Here is a 22034-nt window from a genome sequence, read left to right as displayed (position 1 = left end):
TGCCTCTTTAGTAGCTTGAGTAGCTGCTACATATTCTGCTTCTGTTGTTGACGTTGCCACAACTGACTGCAGTTTTGAAACCCAGCTTACTGTTCCACCACAAAGTTTGAAAACATATGCAGTGGTAGATTTACTTTTATCGATATCACCTGCATAATCTGAATCAACATACCCTTTGACAATAAATTCCGGTTCCCCATAACATAATGCAACATCTAAGGTTCCCTTGATGTATTTAAGGATCCTCTTTACCGCATTCCAATGCTCTTTACCAGGATTCGCCATGTACCGACTAACTACTCCCACTGCATGTGCAATGTCTGGTCTTGTACATATCATTGCGAACATTAAACTTCCCACTGCTGATGCATACGGTACTCGAGACATCTCCTTCCTCTCGTCTTCACTGCTAGGACACATAACGGAGGATAACTTGAGATTAGTAGGAAGTGGGGTTGAGACTGGCTTACTACCTTGCATATTGAAACGCTCCAAGATTTTCTTCAAATAATTCTTTTGAGAAAGCCAAATCTTCCTATTATCTCTGTCTCGGTGAATTTGCATCCCTAGAATCTTATTTATGGCACCCAAGTCTTTCAATTCAAACTCCCTAGCCAATTGAGCCTTCAGCTTATTAATACGATCTTTGTTGGGGCCTGCAACCAACATGTCGTCTACATATAACAGCAAAATGACAAAATCATTGTCCCCAAACCTCTTGAAATATACACAAGGGTCTGCATAAAGTCTGTTATATTCAAGGCTCATTATGAAAGAATCAAATCTCTTGTACCAACATCTCGGCGCCTGTTTGAGACCATACAGAGATTTCTTTAACCTGCAAACCAAGTTCTTTTTTTCTTGTAGTTCAAAACCTTCTGGTTGAAGCCTATAAATTTCTTCTTCAAGATTTCCATGAAGAAATGCAGTTTTCACATCTAGCTGCTCTAGATGCAAATTAAATGTAGCACACATCGCTAGAACTACTCGAATTGTTGTAAGTCGAACCACATGAGAAAATATTTCATTAAAGTCTTTACCTTCTTTCTGAGCATATCCTTTAACCACCAATCTTGCACGATACCGCTCCACTTGATCATCGCCATTTCGCTTGATCTTATACACCCATTTATTTCCAATAGGTTTTCTACCTTTCGGCAATGGCACAAGTTCCCATGTTTGATTTTTATGAAGAGCTTCAATTTCTTCATGCATAGCTGTCATCCACTGAGATGCATCTGAATGATTCAGTGCCTCGCGAAGAGTTGTTGGCTCTCCTTCCTCTGTTAGAAGACAATATGCAACATTGCTTTCCATAATATAATCTGAGTGCCACCCTGGACGTTTCCTTTCTCGATTAGAAAAATGAGTCGCTGGAGCTTCATCAACGACTACTTGATTTTCATTGTGCTCTGGTACTGCTTCAGAAGAATCTTTATAAAATTCATTTATAACCTGTATCGGTGTAGTTTCTTTTGAAGTGCTAACATCTTTAAGATCTTTGTCTTCCGTAAAGACAACATCTCTGCTGATGACTACTTTGTGGGCAGTGGGGTCCCACAAGCGATACCCCTTAACTCCATCAGCATACCCCAAGAACAAATACTTTCTGGACTTCGGATCCAACTTTGTCGTTTCTTGAGAATTGTACATTGCGTACACAAGACTTCCAAATACATGAAGGTCAGAATAATTAACTGGTTTTCCAGTCCACATTTCCATCGGAGATTTCAACTCAATTGCAGTTGATGGTGACCGATTTATCACGTAACAGGCAGTACTTACTGCTTCTGCCCAGAATGATTTTTCCAAGCTTGCAGTTGCCAACATCGCCCTTGTTCTATCTAACAAGGTTCTGTTCATCCGCTCTGCCACTCCGTTTTGTTGAGGAGTGTATGCTATTGTGAACTGCCTTTTGATACCTTCTTGTTTGCAGAACTTATCAAATTCATCACCAGTGTATTCTCCTCCATTATCTGTCCTGAAACACTTGATCTTTTTACCAGATACAAGTTCAACCCGCGCTTTGTAAACTTTGAAAACTTCAAACACATCCGCCTTCCTCTTGATTGGTACACCCAACATCTCCTAGTGTAATCATCAATAAATGATACAAAATACTTTGCTCCTCCTAGGGATTGAACTGGTGCTTGCCACACATCAGAGTGAACCAATTCCAGAACCAATTTACTTCTAGAATTTGATGTGTTAAACTTCAGGCGATGCTGCTTGCTGATTACACAATGCTCACAGAAAGGTAGCGATACCTTTGTAAGACTAGGAATAAGATTTCTTTCAACAAGAATCTTCATACCTTGCTCAGACATGTGTTCAAGCTTTTGATGCCATGTCATAGCAACTTTATCACTTGAACTATTCGAAGCAACAGATGCTTCTGATTCCTGTACCGTCTCGTCTTTCAGAATGTATAAATTAGCACCCACATTTTCTCCTTTCATAAGTACAACCACGCCTTTCTTGATTATCATGATCTTCTCATGTATCACCATCTTACAACCAAGATCATCCAATTGTCCTAAAGACAATAAGTTCTTCTTCAAACCCTCCACATGTCGCACACCTTGAAAAGTACGAACTGTACCATCATGCATCTTCAAAATGATATCTCCAATTCCAATGATCTTTAGTTCATGATCATTGCAACTGTATACAGATCCTCCTGAGATACGTTCATATTGTTTGAACCATTCTCTTCTAGGGTTCATGTGAAAAGTATCTCCCAAGTCAAATAACCAGACATCAACAAATGTCTTTCTGCCTTCATTTGCTACCACTGCCTCACTAACCAAAGCAGTCCCATCATCTGAAGTGCTTACAATATTTCCTTGAGGATTTGAGTTATTTAAACTTCGACAATCCTTCTTCAGGTGACCTTTCTTGCCACAATTGTAGCATGTATAGGTCTTCTTCTTTTTAGACTTTGGTTTACCATGATTGTGACTCCCACTTGGGCCACGTTCCATTGATCTCCCTCCTGACACCACCAAGGCCTCCACTTGTCGTGAACCGGCCTGTTTTTCCTCCTTGTTATTGCGCCGATTTTCTTCCTCTAGAATAGCAGCCGCAACTTCATCATAGACTAGATACTCCGAGAGAACATTATTGGTTAAGTTAATAATGAGTTGATCATACGAATCAGGTAAACTCTGAAGTAAAAGTTCAGCACGTTCTTTTGGCTCTATATTGCAACTTAATGAAGCGAGTTGAGAAAATAGAGTATTCAAAGAATTAATGTGCTCATTAACTGAAGTAGATTCATTCATGCGTAGCGCATAAAGTTTCCTCTTAAGGAATATCTTGTTGTGGAGTGATTTGGTCTCGTACAATTTTACGAGGTGATCCCAAATCTCTTTCGCCGTCTTCTTTTCTTCAATGCTAGACAAAACGCCATCTGCTAGTGCCAGATGAAGATTTGCGATAGCCTGGCCGTCCATCTCTTCCCATTTTTCATCAGTGACTTCGGCGGACCGTCCACTAATGGCCGCCAAACACTTATCCTTTCTCAGGATAGCTTTTATCTTTAGTTTCCATAATGAGAAGTTACTCCCGTTGAACTTTTCAATTTCAAATTTCGTAGACATTGCTATAATCACAATCTTCTTTTCGACAATACTATTTTTCTGAGAAATAGTACCTGGGAACTTTTATCTAGTGAAATTAATCTTACTTATTTTCTGATGTGGACGATCCACTCTCGTGGCAACCACAGAGCATACGATAAGTAGATTAATACACACTAGATATTAGAACCTTAGCTCTGATACCACTTGTTGAGAAAAGCGACACCGAATTATAGCAAACCGCTAGTAATAATTGAAATAACGACAATAATAGGACACCGAGATTTAACGTGGAAAATCCCAAAAGGGTAAAAACCACGGGCAAGGAAAGAAACGCTTCACTAATAAGAATAATAGGAATTACACTTCTCTCTAATTACAAGGATAAACATTAATCTTTATATCTCTTGTAATTTGGAGATTACTCACAAACTCTCTATTTAATCTATTAAGTGAGTTATCAGCAAGCGCCAATATATTGGCGACTTGACTTCTCTCTAGAGCCTAGATTGAATACCAGACATTATTTAAAACCCATGAAAATTTGATCCTACCATTTTCAGGGCGTCTTTTTTTTTTATCTATTGGCCGGAGGTCCTCTTCAAAGCAATCTCTCTATTCGTCGAACATTGAGAGGGATGACTTTCTCTACTCTTGGAGTGTTTCACTCGGGGTGGAGAAATGACTTCTCTTTATTCTAGGGTAGAGGAAGGATTGTCTACGTTCCACCTCCCCCATACCCCACAAAATGGGATTGGGTGTGTTGTTGTTGTTGTTGTTGTTGTTGTTGTTGTATATGTGTCTGCATGATAATCTATTTATAGTACTTGGATATGAGGTTGGTGAAGTATGAAACCAAAAGTCTTCCATAGAATAATAATACCATCAAATACATGTGGGTATTTGACCATAGAATTCACCAACCAAGCCTCCATATTTGACAGATTAAACCCCTCACTTTAAAGTCAGGTCATCACCGCCAGACCAACAACTTGAAGTTGCAAAATAGGTACAGTTATTAATACTTGGGTAAAATCATTTAGATATGGTTCACATAATGTATTTCTTTTCACAACTTGAATGTGGATCTACAAATGCTTTATGTTTTGTCACATCAAATACTCTTTCTCTGTTCTAGCTTAGCCCGGTAATTTGCTTATTGGTAAGTTGTGCATATTCCACATTTATTATACATTTTGTACAATGTAAATGTTACTCCGTAGGTAGTAGTGATATAATTGCTAACAATATAAAATTATTGTATGTTTTTAAAAACCACAAAAATACACACACTCAATTATAAATAGTCAACTACTATTTTAATAATGCTAGGCTAAAAGCATTTTAATATATAAGGTTAGATTATTGAAATTGAATTGTATATTTCACATTGATAAACACAAAAAAAGTTTATCTGGTTCATAAATTTAGGGAAACCCTTACCAAAGAAATATACAGTAGCAATATTGGTTAGCTACTCGATTTGAGAGTTGATGTGTACACCATCAATTTTAACCATACACCACTATATGCATTAACGTGTGGTACAATACAATGATTAAAATAAATGTCCGATGTATAACTAAAAAATAGTGGCATCATCACCAATTCATATTCTTATATGAATTTTTCTAGACGTAACTCTTGATCAACACGTAAAAAGTTAAATAATCATCATTGACAGAATTAATAAATCGTATAGTTCAACAACATGTACAACATATAAGTCTAAGAGTCCATCATTTTCTAAAACCAATTGGTGATAGAGGGACTTCCCCTTTGACTTATATGCATACATTTGTTTTTGTCCATTACCGATGTGTGATAACTTCCCAACACGCCCCCTCACATCGAGGAGTAGAACGGTTGTAGAGATGGCGGCAAGAAGAAGGCCTGACTCAATCTCTTTGTAGCGACGGCGGCACACTCATGGGGGCCTGACTCGGACTCGCTGTAGAACAAACCGTCCACCTAAGCTCTGATACCATTATAAGGAATTAATTCACCACACCTTTGTGGGTTGTATATTGCAGAATATATAGACACAATTACATCAAGAGATAAAAGGAAAGTACAACAATATATCCTTGACTTAAAGATCAAGTTAATCTATTACTATGGCTATCTCTAATATTATAATTATCAGTAATACCCCCCTCAAGCGAATCGGTGGAGGACCAACATGAAGCTTGGAATGAAACTTCTCAAACAACGGCTTCGGAAGGCTCTTGGTGAAGATATCTGCCAGTTGAAGAGAAGTAGGCACATACTTGGTGTACAAATGACCGGAAGCCACGAGCTCTCGAACAAAGTGATAATCAATGTCAATATGTTTAGAGCGCTTGTGAGAGACAGGATTCTGGCTGAGGAACAAGGCACTCTTATTATCATATAAAATGGTCGGACGATCTGGTGGTAATATATAAAGTTCTCATAACAAATGAGTAATCCATACAATCTCTACAGCATTGTTAGCAAGTGCACGATATTCAGATTCACAACTCGAGCGAGCAACGGTGGGTTGCTTCTTGGCACTCCAAGAGACCAGATTACCACCCAGAAAAATAAAATATCCATATGTAGAACGACGAGTCTCAATACACCGAGCCCAGTCCGCATCAGAATACCCAAGAAGAGATGGCTGATTCGCATGGTGAAAAGTGAGACCAACAGATAATGTGCCTTTGACATAACGAAGAATACGTTTAACTGCCAGAAAATGATCAATAATCGGAGCATGAAGAAACTGGCTCACCTGATTAACCGCATACGAAATATCTGGGCGAGTGATGGTGAGATATTGAAGAGCACTAACTAGTGATCTGTACAGAGTTTGATCAGCAAACGGAGAGCCTGTAGTAGTGAAATTTTCGGTCGTAGCTAAAGGAGTGGCAGCAGGCTTTACATCAAGAAGTTTAGCCCGAGTAAGTATGTCATGAGCATACTTTCTTTGACTTAAGAATAAACCTTTATCAGTATAGAGAACTTCAAGGCCGAGAAAGTAGCTGAGTTTACCCAAATCTTTAATAGCAAACTCTTTATGTAGCCGAGCAATAAACTGACGAATGGTGCTGGCATTGTTACCAGTAAGAATGATATCGTCCACGTAGACTAAGAGATAAAGAAGGCAGTTGTGACGACCCGGGAATTTCCGACCAAATTTAAACTTAAATCTTTATATGTTTCGACATGATAAGCAAAGTCTGTAATGTTGAGTCTCGAAAACTTTGAAAACTATGTTCATATATCCAATTACCATTCGACCATTATCGACGATTCACGAACAATTGTTTGTAAAATAAATAAATAAATAAATAAATAATATATATATATATATATATATATATATATATATATATATATATATATATATATATATATATATATATATATATATATATATATATATATATGACTTCTATACTTAATCGATGAGTATATGTATATTGTAAAATGTATAAATATTAAATATTCAATATATGTTATTATATCATTATTAGATATACTACATAAATAATAAATTGTAATAATAATATGTGTAAGTATTAGTTAAGATATAGTTATATTAATATTACTATTATTTTCATTATTAAAATTAATATTAATATCAGATTTGATACATGTAAATTTTTATACTAAGAATAATATCATTAGTATTAGTATTATTATAAATATAAATTATTATTGTTATTGATTACCATTATTAGTATTTGTAATATTATTAAGGATTAGTGTTATTATTGGTATTATTATTATTATCTAGTATTATGAATATCGATTATTATTAGAATATCAATTAAAAATATAATTTTTAATATTAATATTATTTATCATTTATTATTATTTTTATGACTATGTAAGTATAATTATTGTTAATATTATATGTACTTTGTATTATATATAAATTATATAAATATTACATATTCAATTATGTTATTATAAAACCTAAGTATTAAATAATTTATAACATGAAATGTTAAAATACCAAATTTCATTACAAGTTAAAAATCTAGTTGTTATAATAATATTATTATTACTTTCATTATTTTAATTAATATTAACATTAATATTAATATTAGTATTAGCTATATTATTATTTTTAATGGATAATATATAGATATGAATTTTAGTACATTAAATTTGTTATTTTTACTAAAATTATTATTATTACTAGTTTTGTTGTTAATATTAATATTAATATTAAATATTAATGTTTATGTTATTAATGATATTATATTATGATCATTTCTAATAAAAAGCAAATACTGATATAACTAAATAAGATATAAAGTTACAGATATATTGATACATATATATAATTATACATATCACTTTCAACTTTATTTGTATGTCGTCTCTTCTATTTAATCTGCGAACTATATTCGATTTTTATCACTAAATAACAAACAATGATACTATACCAAATATTCGATTCACATGTTTTAATCACTTACACTGCATTTGTTTACTAGAATCCACAAAAACAAAACGAGAAAAAAAAATAAAAACAGAAGGGAAACACCCAGCTGTTCTGTACGCATGATCCATTTTGCAAAAGCTCGATTTTAATGAAATTTTCAAAAGCTCTGAATGCAGATGTGTTAGGATACGTCTAGTTGAACTATCTGCAAAATTACAAACATTAATTTTTCCTAATGATATCGAATTTCAGAGTCAAACTTTTAATTTTAAAAGTAAACTAATCTGTTCTTGAAGAAATTCGGATTGGTATGTATGTTTCAACTTCAATTAACGATTTTAATAGTTTACATGAATGATTTCTGATATATTTCGTATTGTAAAGATTATACAAAACACTCTCAAAATCAAAAGCAAATTTTTATTTTTCTTAGAAAACCGTAACCCAGCAGCGTTTTCTTTTGTTATATTTTTTTTTTGTTATTTTGTTTTTCATATACAACCAACCATAAATGATTATTGGTTTTCAAATTACGAATTGATTGAAGCTGTAAGTTGGATAATATGTTATTTAATTGGATACCTGGGTCGACTTGTATCTGTGAAGAAGAAGAAGAGAAACTTTTAATACGGGTTATAAAAATTAGGAATGGGTTTTAATCAGAAAAAGCAGGGGTAGAAGGATGGTTTTTGTATGTTTCGGGGTAGTCTGTGGTCACGAGTTCGAGCCTAGGGAAGGGCTGTTTCATTTTTTTTTTTGGAATTCTTTTCATATGAGGTAGTTTTTCTACCTTTATTTTTATTATTCTTATTATTAATTATTATTAGGATTAATTATTAGTATGATTATAACTAAGATTGTTATTATTACTAATAGTATTATACTTATTACCATACTTAGTATTATAGTCATCATAATTATTACTATTATAAGTATTAATAATTAATAATATTATTACTAGTAGTAAACTTATCATTTTAGTATTTTTATCATCACTATGATTATGATTATGATTATGATTATGATTATTAATATTATGAAAGAAATAAAAATATATTATTATCATTAATTTTTTTATGAAAATATGAAATATATATATTATTAATATAACTAAGGATATAACTAAGGAATTTACATAAATATATAAAGTTGTTAGAATTCAACTATGTGTTTTAATATAATTACAACTAATATAGGTTCGTGAATCTGAGGCCAACCCTGCATTGTTCAATATAGTCATATGTATTTTTACTACAAAATATATTAGGTGAGTTTCATTTGCCTTTTTACCCTTTATATTTTTGGGCTGAGAATACATGCGCAGGCTTTATAAATGATTTACAAAATAGACACAAGTACGTGAACTACATTCTATGGTTGAATTATCGAAATCGAATATGCCCCTTTTTATTAAGTCTGGTAATCTAAGAATTAGGGAATAGACACCCTAATTGACGCGAATCCTAAAGATAGATCTATGGGCCCGATGAACCCCATCCAAAGTACCGGATGCTTTAGCACTTCTTTTTGTTTATATCATGTCCGAAGGGTTTCCCGGAATGATAGGGGATATTCTATATGCATCTAGTTAATGTCGGTTACCAGGTGTTCAATCCATATGAATGATATTTTTGTCTCTATGCATGGGACGTATGTTTATGAGAAATGGAAATATGAAATCTTGTGGTCTATTAAAATTATAAAATGATTATTTATGTTAAAATAATGAACTCACCAACCTTTTGGTTGATATTTTAAAGCATGTTTATTCTCAGGTATGAAAGAAATCTTCCGTTGTGCTTTTGCTCATCTTAGAGATATTAATTGGAGTCATTCATGACATATTTCAAAAGACGTTGCATTCGAGTCGTTGAGTTCATCAAGATTATTATTAATTCAATTATAGTAAGATATGTTATGAAATGGTATGCATGTCGTCAACTTTAGATGTAATGAAAGATTGTCTTTTCAAAACGAATGCAATGTTTATAAAATGTATCATATAGAGGTCAAGTACCTCGCGATGTAATCAACTGTTGTGAATCGTTTATAATCGATATGGACTTTGTCCGGATGGATTAGGACGGGTCGCTTCAGTTGGTATCAGAGCGGTGGTCTTAGCGAACCAGGTCTGTATTAGTGTGTCTAACTGATAAGTCGTTAGGATGCATTAGTGAGTCTGGACTTCGACCGTGTCAGCATGTCAAAAGTTTTGCTTATCATTTCTAGTCGGAAATCATCTGATTATCATCCTTAGAAAATCACTTGCTTATCATTCTTAGTCTAGACACATTTTACTGCTTTGATTGCATGAATAGTGTATAGACAAATTTATATCTTATCGTATCTGCTAATCCATATCTTAGCGTATGTGTTACTGTAGACTTTATCTGACACGTTTCCTTAATTTCCTCCGTAATCTACGGGAATATCTGTACTATAGTAGATATTCTATATAATTAGAATATTATGCGACAACTAAAAATCATTTCATACCGAAAATCCTCTAACTGATCATAAGAGATGGATCCTACAACTAGCTTGGATTTCATTAGTTCCGGAAGCGATTTCGAGATGCGTATTGAAGTAGACTCCGAAGTCAATGAACCCGAAGTGTTTCCACCGTTTAGCTATTTTTCTTTCTGGAGGAGATGGGGGTGGGTCCGAGATTTACTCACGCGATGGAGAAATGAAGAAGGCGAGCCCTACCGCGAACCAAACTTACCTCCTAACATCGAAGAAAATGATGTACTCACCGGTGAACCTATGCGCAACACTGTATTCAGCCTTCTTGCTAAAGTTTTCCACCTCGAAGGTCGCATTACTGCAATCTCAGAAAATATTCAACCTCTACTTCCGAATACCAATCGAAGGGGAATATTAGAAGAAGTTAGGGAATTTCGAATTGATAATCAAGACCTATCAAATCAGATGAGTGGATGGATAGAAATGATAGAGGGTAGGATAGAAACCCTGACAAGAATGGTGCGTGATCTACAAGCTATACTTACTACACCAACATCCTCACCAACCTCAGCACCAACAACACTTGTAGCACCGACAGCAACAGTACCACCATCAGCAGCACCGGCAGCATAACCAGTACCAACAACCACAACATCATCACACGTCTCAACCTCGCAATCTATACCTCAAGTATAATCATCGTTCTACGTATCGTTCTACGTATCGTTCTACATCAATTACTTTCGTTCGACATGGCGATTATGTAATCTCTAACTTTTTAGAGATTATATATTCTTGTTCTAATGATAAAATAAATGAGTTTAATATCATATTGACTCATTAAATCCATGATTACGTCTGAAGAAAATATATATGTATATATATTTTTTCATAAAGATTGTAATTAAAAATTCTTTCGTACAAACTGTTAATGGTAAAAATATTTTAACGGGTAGGTAATACCCTAGGAATATTTAAGATTTCACATTAATAAGTTACACTGTACATTCTTCGAATCTGATTCAACGGTTATTTACTATCCTACTTACATCCACAGATTTACGTATCTGTTTACCACAGAATAACCATTTTCATTCAAATTTCATATTTGGATTTTGACCTATCAGAATCCAACAAGTGGCATAATGAAGAAAACATTGGACAAAAATAAAAATTTATTAGAAACAAACAAATTAACTATGAGAAATTTTGTTAAGAATCCACGCTAACAAAATCCTAGCTAACTGTTGATTCCATATTACATTTTATCGCTATTTTAATTCTCGCAATTTTATTTATCGTCATTTAAATTCTGTATTTATTTTACGCACTTTAAATATCGGGACACGTATACAAGGTTTTGACATATCATATCGACCCATCTATATATATATTTCGGAACAACCATAGGCACTCTATATGCAGTAATGTTGGGAGTTAGCTATACAGGGTTGAGATTGATTCCAAAATATATATATAGTTTGAGTTGTGATCGAGTCTGAGACATGTACACGGGTCACGATACGTATTAATTAATTCGAATATTGTATAGTAAACTGTATATGAATTATTCAACTGTCAACTGTGGACTATCGACTGTGGACTAATAACATTGGACAATTAAAATGAATTAAAATATTGATTATAACATATGAAACTAAACAATTCTTCAAGTTTGCCACTTGATTTCATCCTAAACCTCATTTGTATCTTGATAATTACAAGCTGCATTCAAACTTTTCGTGATCCTTGAAAACACCTCAATCGATGGAATGAAGCAACCGCACTTTATCTAAGGAAGAAAAGATTTATGCATATAGTTACACATCTGAAAACACACAAAACCTGAGTAAACGTTTAACACATAGCTGTGCTATTTCCTTTAGCGTTATTATTACCCAAAATAACTTGGTAATCCTTTTCAAAGTAGTCAATTTTATCACAGCTTCAACAACACAACTTTGACTTTTCGTTCTAAACAACCTTATTGTAACTTTGATATATATGCGTACTCTTTTATTGATACCAGGGAACCTTTCATATTCCACCATATTACCATCAGCGTTTAATCATCTAAAAACACAATTCTCCTGAAACCACCTCGGATTAATAACTGATGATCCAGATATCGTAGCATTAAATGCAGAGGAAACAGAAAAATGGTAGATGGTCTAAATGACTAAAAGTTTGATGATAAAGCAAGGAGTGTTGGGAACGTTCGATAGAAAATTTGGTACTGAAAAACAGATTGAGCTACCCATGAAGGAGACCAAGAACAAATACAAGGACCAAACCCTATATTTAAAGAATCCCGGTAATTCTGGATCCGATGAAATCTTTAGAGAATATCTTGCTCCGAAGTCATGTTAAAATTTTGAGGAAAATCTTTCTTCATCAACCATTGAACTTAGAAATTCCAAAATATCATCATAAATATTTTCGATATTTTTGAGGATATTTTCATAGATATTCTCGTCCGAAATTATATACCTCTTCGTGTTATCTGTAATACATTATATTGGAAATTTCTGTAAAAGCTAAGTATAAACTATGAATGAATTCTGGAGTAGTGATGGGAACTGAAGCATGAGTTAGTATAATATAATGACACTTGATCAACGTGATTATATTACAGTAAGTCATGCTGAGTTTTTAATGGAACGTGATGATTCACAAAATCATAACGTCATCACGTGCCATGTTACATAACCTTTTCATTCTACTTAACTTCTGAACATATCAAGAAAATATATTCTTGATAGTTCTATCCTCAGTAATTCTGGTAATTTGACAAATCAAATCGTGCTACTACCTTTCCTTTCTACCTTGTATATTATGATAATTCGAAACTCCATATCTATGAAGTCTGGACCATTACTTGCGAAAAGAAAACAAAAGCATGAAGCTCCGAAGTAGAAAGGGAGTATAAATCGCAGCAAATAGGAGAGAACATTAGCTATGGATGACAATGATTATAGGAGACAAAAGCAGGGCCATCGAAGTATAAGGGAAGATATAAAACCCAACAACAATGTAGAAAGTACAAACCGTGTATATCAATGTTTATCGCAACATAAAGACACGGGAAAATTAAAAACACTATAACCCTAAGGGCGAAGTAGAAGAAAGCAGATTCCTCTGGTGGAAGTTGGAAAAGGAGAATGAATGTTGCGATAGTAAGGATGAGGACAAGGATCAGAACTGAATTAAGCATTTTCACAATCGTTTGAGAGTATGGATTGAGAAAGAAAGAATTTGAGTGGTGAAAATAATAGAACGGAAGAAGTTCATTTATAGAGAAAATACCAGACAAAGCAATCGAGACAGATAATCGCATTAAATTATAGAGGATCTTAATATTCCATAAATATCGAAGAATCAGATCTTATAGATTTCCAAGATTTTCTTTTAAATTCCCTGAATTCCGGAATTCAATCTTGGCTACGTCAAAAGTTAGGACGAAGCTTTTCACTCTTTCGTGATAGCTTCACTTGTACGCTTCAAGTAACTGAATTGTCTTCTTCGTATTACTCATTAATGATAAAACTCTATTTATCAACTCATATTCGTCATGAAAACATTTTTATTGTTAGCCATGACCACCTCACTCAAATTTCGGGACGAAATTTCTTTAACGGGTAGGTACTGTGACGACCCGGGAATTTCCGACCAAATTTAAACTTAAATCTTTATATGTTTCGACATGATAAGCAAAGTCTGTAATGTTGAGTCTCGAAAACTTTGAAAACTATGTTCATATATCCAATTACCATTCGACCATTACCGACGATTCACGAACAATTGTTTGTAAAATATATATATATATATATATATATATATATATGTATATATATATATATATATGACTTCTATACTTAATCGATGAGTATATGTATATTGTAAAATGTATAAATATTCAATATTCAATATATGTTATTATATCATTATTAGATATACTACATAAATAATAAATTGTAATAATAATATGTGTAAGTATTAGTTAAGATATAGTTATATTAATATTACTATTATTTTCATTATTAAAATTAATATTAATATCAGATTTGATACATGTAAATTTTTATACTAAGAATAATATCATTAGTATTAGTATTATTATAAATATAAATTATTATTGTTATTGATTACCATTATTAGTATTTTGTCACAACCCAACAAGTTTGTAGCCCAACCCACTAAGATTATGACCCAATTAAGAGTTTTAACCCAAGAACCTCATGGAAGGCCCAAGAACATCATGAAAGCTCCCTAGAACTTTCCCATGAGTTCTTCCATGGAATGGTATGGAATGTTCATGGAAATATCTATCTCCATGTATATACTTGTAGTTTCTAGTACTTAGATCCTAACCATTGATTTAGATTAATCTTAGCCATCCATTTTGTGTTAGGAGTAGTATAAATAGGGGTGGTCTCATTTGGCACACCACACCTTAAAACTCAAGTATTCTCTCTTGTAAAGCTTTCATAATCAATATAAGCATTTTCTTTAAATTCCCACTTGTTCTATAATATTTTCTCTTTTGGTAACTTGAATCATTATAAGGTCCGAGTAAGGCTGACTTAGTAGAGACTAAGTGCCGCACGTGAGCTTATCGAGATAAGTCCATGACATTTGGTATCAGAGCAAGGTCGATTCAAGGAGATGGCAATCGAGACAGAGAAGAATGTAAGCGCAACAAGTGGTGTGATGGGTGATGAGACTCGTGGTCGGGTAGAGACTCGCCAAGGAGCCAAGAAGAACCGAGGTACGTCCAAAGACTTTGTCACAAACTTGGACAAGAGGATCATAGATGTAGAGACATCCATGGACGACGTGAAAGCAAAGGTCGAAGACGTCCACCAACGTTTGGATGGTTTGGACGGGGACTTTGACGAATTAAAAGATGATTGCAAGAGTGCAATCAACGTGCTAGACGTTGACATGCGACGTGAGATCCATGACTTAAGGGGTATGCTCATGGGTGAGATTACGAAGTTGCGAGGCGAAATGGAGGGGGAGGTCTCCACTATTCACCAACGCCTCGTGGATTTACAAACCAACATGAACTCTTGTTTGAGATTCATGGCTAGTGGGGGTGGCAACACTGGATGCAATGCTCTGAAGGTGGACGTTCCTAAGCCGTCACCGTTCGTGGGGAAGCGGGAAGCCCGAGCGGTTGATGATTTTATATGGGAGATGGAACAATACTTGGAGGGAGTCAACATAGTGGATGATGCAATGAAGATCAAGACGGCAACCCGTTACCTCAAGGATACTGCAGTGTTATGGTGGCATCGTCGATATGGAGATATCGAGAAAGGTACGGTTACTATTGATACTTGTGATGATTTCCTTACTGAACTTAAGAATCAATTCTACCCTAAGAATGCTTAAAAGGATGCGATGAGTCGTCTACGTAAATTACATCATTCCGGGACGATTCGGGAGTATATTAAAGAATTCACGAACCTTAGCCTGGAGGTCCCAGATATTCCCGATGATATTCTTCTCTTCTATTTTATCGATGGTTTGCAACCTTGGGCTAAAACGGAGTTGAAGAGACGAGGAGTCCAAGACCTTGCCACCTCAATTGCTCAAGAGGAGGCACTAGTCGACCAGGCTAATAGGAAAGATTCGTTCAAGTCAAAAGATAAGAAGGTGAGCCATGAGAAAGGTGGGGGAGATAAGCCCGCCCAATCAAGGAATGATAATACACGTAAGCCACCAACCGGGAATAACAAGAGCATAAAAACTTCTTACAAGAATGATGGATGTTTCATATGTAATGGACCGCATAGAGCCCGAGATTGTCCGAAGAAAGCTAGCTTTCATGCTATGGAAACTCAAAAGGCGGGCTGTCAGGATGAGGAGCGGTGCATAGGATCAATGCATATCCTCAACGCAATCAAGGCCAAGACGGAGATACCCAAGGTAGTGGCTAAAGGACTCCAATTCGTAGATATTAACATTTGTGGAGATCGGGTATGAGCTTTGGTGGATACGGGAGCAACTCATAACTTTATCTCCACTGATGAAGCCAAAAGGCTAGGACTCAAGGAAACAAAAGAGAGTGGCATGATGAAGACGGTGAACACGAGTGCCAGACCGATTAGTGGGGTGGCTAAAAATGTATATGTGAAGATTGGAGAATGGGAAGGAATGATTGATCTTTCAGTCGTGCCTATAGACTACTTCAAGTTGGTACTTGGGATGGAGTTCTTAGATAAGGTACGCGGTTTCCCTATGCCGTTTGCTAATTCACTGTGTATCTTGGATGGTGAGAAGGCTTGTATGGTATCAACCGAACGTGGAAGCAAGAGTGCATCCAAGTCACTTTCGGCCATGCAATTCAAGAAGGGGTACAACAAGAATGAGACATGCTATTTAGCGGTAGCAAAGCAAGAGACGGTCGAAGATAAGGGAAAACTATAGGTACCCAAGGAAATTGAGAAGGTCCTTGATGATTTCAAGGATGTCATGCCCAAGGAGTTACCAAAGAAGTTACCACCTAGGAGGGAGGTTGACCATGCGACCGAGTTGGAGCCGGGATCAAAACCACCTTCCAAAGCCCCATACCGAATGCCACCACCCAAGTTGGAGGAGTTGCGAAGACAACTCAAGGAGTTGCTGGATGCGGGATACATCCGACCGTCAAAATCCCCGTATGGTGCTCCGGTGCTATTTCAAAGAAAGAAGGATGGGTCCTTGAAGATGTGTATAGATTACCGGGCACTCAACAAGGTAACTATCAAGAACAAATATCCAATCCCACTTATTGCTGATTTGTTCGATCAACTTAGGAAAGCGAGATACTTCAGCAAGTTGGACTTGAGGTTGGGATACTATCAAGTTCGAATTGCCAAAGGAGATGAGGCTAAGGCCACTTGTGTAACGAGGTATGGTGCTTATGAATTCCTAGTCATGCCCTTTGGTTTAACCAATGCCCCTGCCACATTTTGTACTTTGATGAACAAATTATTCCACCCGTTCCTCGACAAGTTTGTCGTGGTGTACTTGGATGACATAGTCGTGTATAGCGATACCATGGAAGATCATGTGAGGCACTTGAAGCAAGTATTCCAAGTACTAAGGGACAACGAGTTGTATGTGAAGCTAGAGAAATGTTCATTCGGATTAGAGGAGGTGGATTTTTTTGGACATCGAATTAAAAATGGGAAGTTACTCATGGACGGGGCTAAGGTCAAGGCAATTCAAGAGTGGGAGGCACCAACGAAGGTGACTGATTTACGATCTTTCCTTGGTTTAGTAAACTACTATCGTCGTTTTATCAAGGGATACTCGACGAAAGCGGCTCCATTGACAGAATTGTTGAAAAAGAACAAAGGTTGGTTGTGGGATGAGAAATATCAAGCAGCATTCGAAGAGTTGAAAGGAGCGGTCATGGAAGAACCAGTGTTGAGACTTCCGGATGTGACCATTCCGTTCGAGTTACACATAGATGCATCGGACTTTGCTATTGGAGGAGTTCTAATGCAAGAGGGTCACCCGATCGCGTTCGAAAGCCGGAAACTTAACGAGGCGGAAAGGAAGTACACTGTGCAGGAGAAGGAGATGACGGCGGTGGTTCATTGTTTGAGGACATGGAGGCATTATCTTTTGGGATCAAGGTTCGTGATCAAGACGGATAATGTGGCAACGAGTTATTTTCAAACCCAAAAGAAGTTGAGTCCCAAACAAGCTCATTGGCAAGACTTCTTAGCCGAATTTGACTATATGTTGGAGTATAAGCCTGGGAAAGCCAATGTGGTAGCTGATGCCCTAATTCGTAAGGCGGAGTTTGCAGCGATCACAAAACCACAATTCTTCCTTCAAGATCGTATAAAGGAGGGATTAGAGCATGATCCTATAGCCAAAAAACTTGTTGGATTGGCTCGAGATGGGAAAACGCGAAGGTTTTGGCTCAAGGGCGATCTATTATTCACCAAAGGAGACCGGTTATATGTGCCTAAGTGGGGTGATCTTAGACGGACAATCTTGAAGGAGTGTCATGATTCAAAGTGGGCTGGTCATCCAGGTATCAAGAGGATGCTGGCATTAGTAGAAGGCACTTATTATTGGCCAAGGATGGAAGACGACGTAGAGACGTACGTGCGGATATGCCTAATATGCCAACAAGATAAGATAGAGCAACGCCAACCAGGAGGACTATTACAGCCGCTACCTACACTGAAAGGACCATGGGAGAGTGTTTCCATGGACTTCATTACTTGCTTACCCAAGTCGGAAGGGTGTGGGAGTATTATAGTCGTGGTAGACCGGTTTTCTAAGTATGGTACCTTCATAGCCGCATCATTCGAAGTTACTGCGGATGAGACTGCAAAACTATTTTTCAAGAATGTGGTAAAGTATTGGGGGATACCACACGTGATAGTAAGTGATCGAGATCCGAGGTTCACGGGGCGTTTTTGGACGGAGTTGTTCAAGATCATGGGGACAGACTTGAATTTCTCCACGAGTTTTCATCCCCAAACGGATGGACAGACGGAAAGGGTGAATGCACTATTGGAGCTCTATCTTCGACACTATGTAAGTGCAAATCAACATGATTGGGCTAAGCTTCTTGATATTGCTCAGTTCTCTTATAACATGCAAAGGAGTGAGTCCACGGGGAAGAGTCCTTTTGAGTTGGTGACAGGATGCCAACCTTTGACCCCGAATGCTTTGGCCGCTTCATATGATGGAAGCAGCCCAGCCGCTTATAGAACGATGAAGGAGTGGCATGAACAAGCCGACTTGGCGCGAGCATCACTAGATAAGGCGGCCAAGAAAATGAAGAAATGGGCGGATGAGAAAAGACGACATGTTGAGTTCAAAGTTGGGGACCAAGTGATGGTGAAGCTTTTACCTCAACAATTCAAAACATTTAGGAAGGTGCACAAGGATTGATCCGGAGATATGAAGGCCCATTCCCGGTAATTGGACGTGTTGGGAACGTATCTTATCGAGTTCAACTACCGCCCAAGTTAAAGATTCATCCAGTCTTCCACGTAAGTTTTCTAAAACCTTATCATGGGGACGAGGAAGACCCAGAACGAGGAGTTTCCAAACGAGCACCAATGGCAGTTGCGACTTTGTTCGATCGTGAAGTGGAAGATATCTTGTTGCATCAAACGGTACGGAGACGAGGTGTGCCGAACTATAGAGAATACCTAGTTAAGTGGCGTAACTTGCCCGATAGTGAAGCAAGTTGGGAAGCCGAAGACTTATTGTGGCAGTTCACAAACAAAATCAAGAAGTATCACGAGGATCACACGACGAGGACGTCGCGAGCTTAGGTGGGGGAGAATGTCACAACCCAACAAGTTTGTGGCCCAATCCACTAAGATTATGACCCAATTAAGAGTTTTAACCCAAGAACCTCATGGAAGCTCCCTAGAACTTTCCCATGAGTTCTTCCATGGAATGGTATGGAATGTTCATGGAAATATCTTTCTTCATGTATATACTTGAAGTTTCTAGTACTTAGATCCTAACCATTGATTTAGATTAATCTTAGCCATCCATTTTGTGTAAGGAGTAGTATAAATAGGGGTGGTCTCAGTTGGTACACCACACCTCAAAACTCAAGTATTCTCTCTTGTAAAGCTTTCATAATCAATATAAGCATTTTCTTTAAATTCCCACTTGTTCTATAATATTTTCTCTTTTGGTTACTTGAATCATTATAAGGTCCGAGTAAGGCTGACTTAGTAGAGACTAAGTGCAGCACGTGAGCTTATCGAGATAAGTCCGTGACAATTTGTAATATTATTAAGGATTAGTGTTATTATTGGTATTATTATTATTATTATCTAGTATTATGAATATCGATTATTATTAGAATATCAATTAAAAATATAATTTTTAATATTATTATTATTTATCATTTATTATTATTTTTATGACTATGTAAGTATAATTATTGTTAATATTATATGTACTTTGTATTATATATAAATTATATAAATATTACATATTCAATTATGTTATTATAAAACCTAAGTATTAAATAATTTATAACATGAAATGTTAAAATATGAAATTTCATTACAAGTTAAAAATCTAGTTGTTATAATAATATTATTATTACTTTCATTATTTTAATTAATATTAACATTAATATTAATATTAGTATTAGCTATATTATTATTTTCAATGGATAATATATAGATATGAATTTTAGTACATTAAATTTGTTATTTTTACTAAAATTATTATTATTACTAGTTTTGTTGTTAATATTAATATTAATATTAAATATTAATGTTTATGTTATTAATGATATTATATTATGATCATTTCTTATAAAAAGCAAATACTGATATAACTAAATAAGATATAAAGTTACAGATATATTGATACATATATATAATTATACATATCACTTTCAACTTTATTTGTATGTCGTCTCTTCTATTTAATCTGTGAAATATATTCGATTTTTATCACTAAATAACAAACAATGATATTATACCAAATATTCGATTCACACGTTTTAATCACTTACACTGCATTTGTTTACTGGAATCCACAAAAACAAAACGAGAAAAAAAAATTAAAAACAGAAGGGAAACACCCAGCTGTTCTGTACGCATGATCCATTTTGCAAAAGCTTGATTTTAATGAAATTTTCAAAAGCTCTGAATGCAGATGTGTTAGGATTCGTCTAGTTGAACTACCTACAAAATTACAAACATTAATTTTTCCTAATGATATCGAATTTCAGAGTCAAACTTTTAATTTTAAAAGTCAACTAATCTGTTCTTGAAGAAATTCGGATTGGTATGTATGTTTCAACTTCAATTAACGATTTTAATAGTTTACATGAATGATTTCTGATATATTTCGTATTGTAAAGATTATACAAAACACTCTCAAAATCAAAAGCAAATTTTTTTTTTTAGAAAACCGTAACCCAGCAGCGTTTTCTTTTGTTATATATTTTTTTTTTTGTTATTTTGTTTTTCATATACAACCAACCATAAATGATTATTGGTTTTCAAATTATGAATTGATTGAAGCTGTAAGTTGGATAATATGTTATTTAATTGGATACCTGGGTCGACTTGTATCTGTGAAGAAGAAGAAGAGGAACTTTTAATACGGGTTATAAAAATTAGGAATGGGTTTTAATCAGAAAAAGCAGGAGCAGAAGGATGGTTTGTGTATGTTTCGGGGTAGTCTGTGGTCACGAGTTCGAGCCTAGGGAAGTATGTTTCGGGGTAGTCTGTGGTCACGAGTTCGAGCCTAAGGAAGGGCTGTTTCATTTTTTTTTTGAATTCTTTTCATATGAGGTAGTTTTTCTAACTTTATTTTTATTATTCTTATTATTAATTATTATTAGGATTAATTATTACTATGATTATAACTAAGATTGTTATTATTACTAATAGTATTATACTTATTATCATACTTAGTATTATAGTCATCATAATTATTACTATTATAAGTATTAATAATATTATTACTAGTAGTAAACTTATCATTTTAGTATTTTTATCATCACTATGATTATGATTATGATTATGATTATGATTATTAATATTATGAAAGAAATAAAAATA

Source organism: Rutidosis leptorrhynchoides, chromosome 3, assembly GCF_046630445.1.
Source record: "Rutidosis leptorrhynchoides isolate AG116_Rl617_1_P2 chromosome 3, CSIRO_AGI_Rlap_v1, whole genome shotgun sequence".
Lineage (NCBI taxonomy): Eukaryota > Viridiplantae > Streptophyta > Magnoliopsida > Asterales > Asteraceae > Rutidosis > Rutidosis leptorrhynchoides.
The sequence above is the reverse complement of the archived record's forward strand: the minus strand, read 5'-3'. Positions refer to the sequence as shown.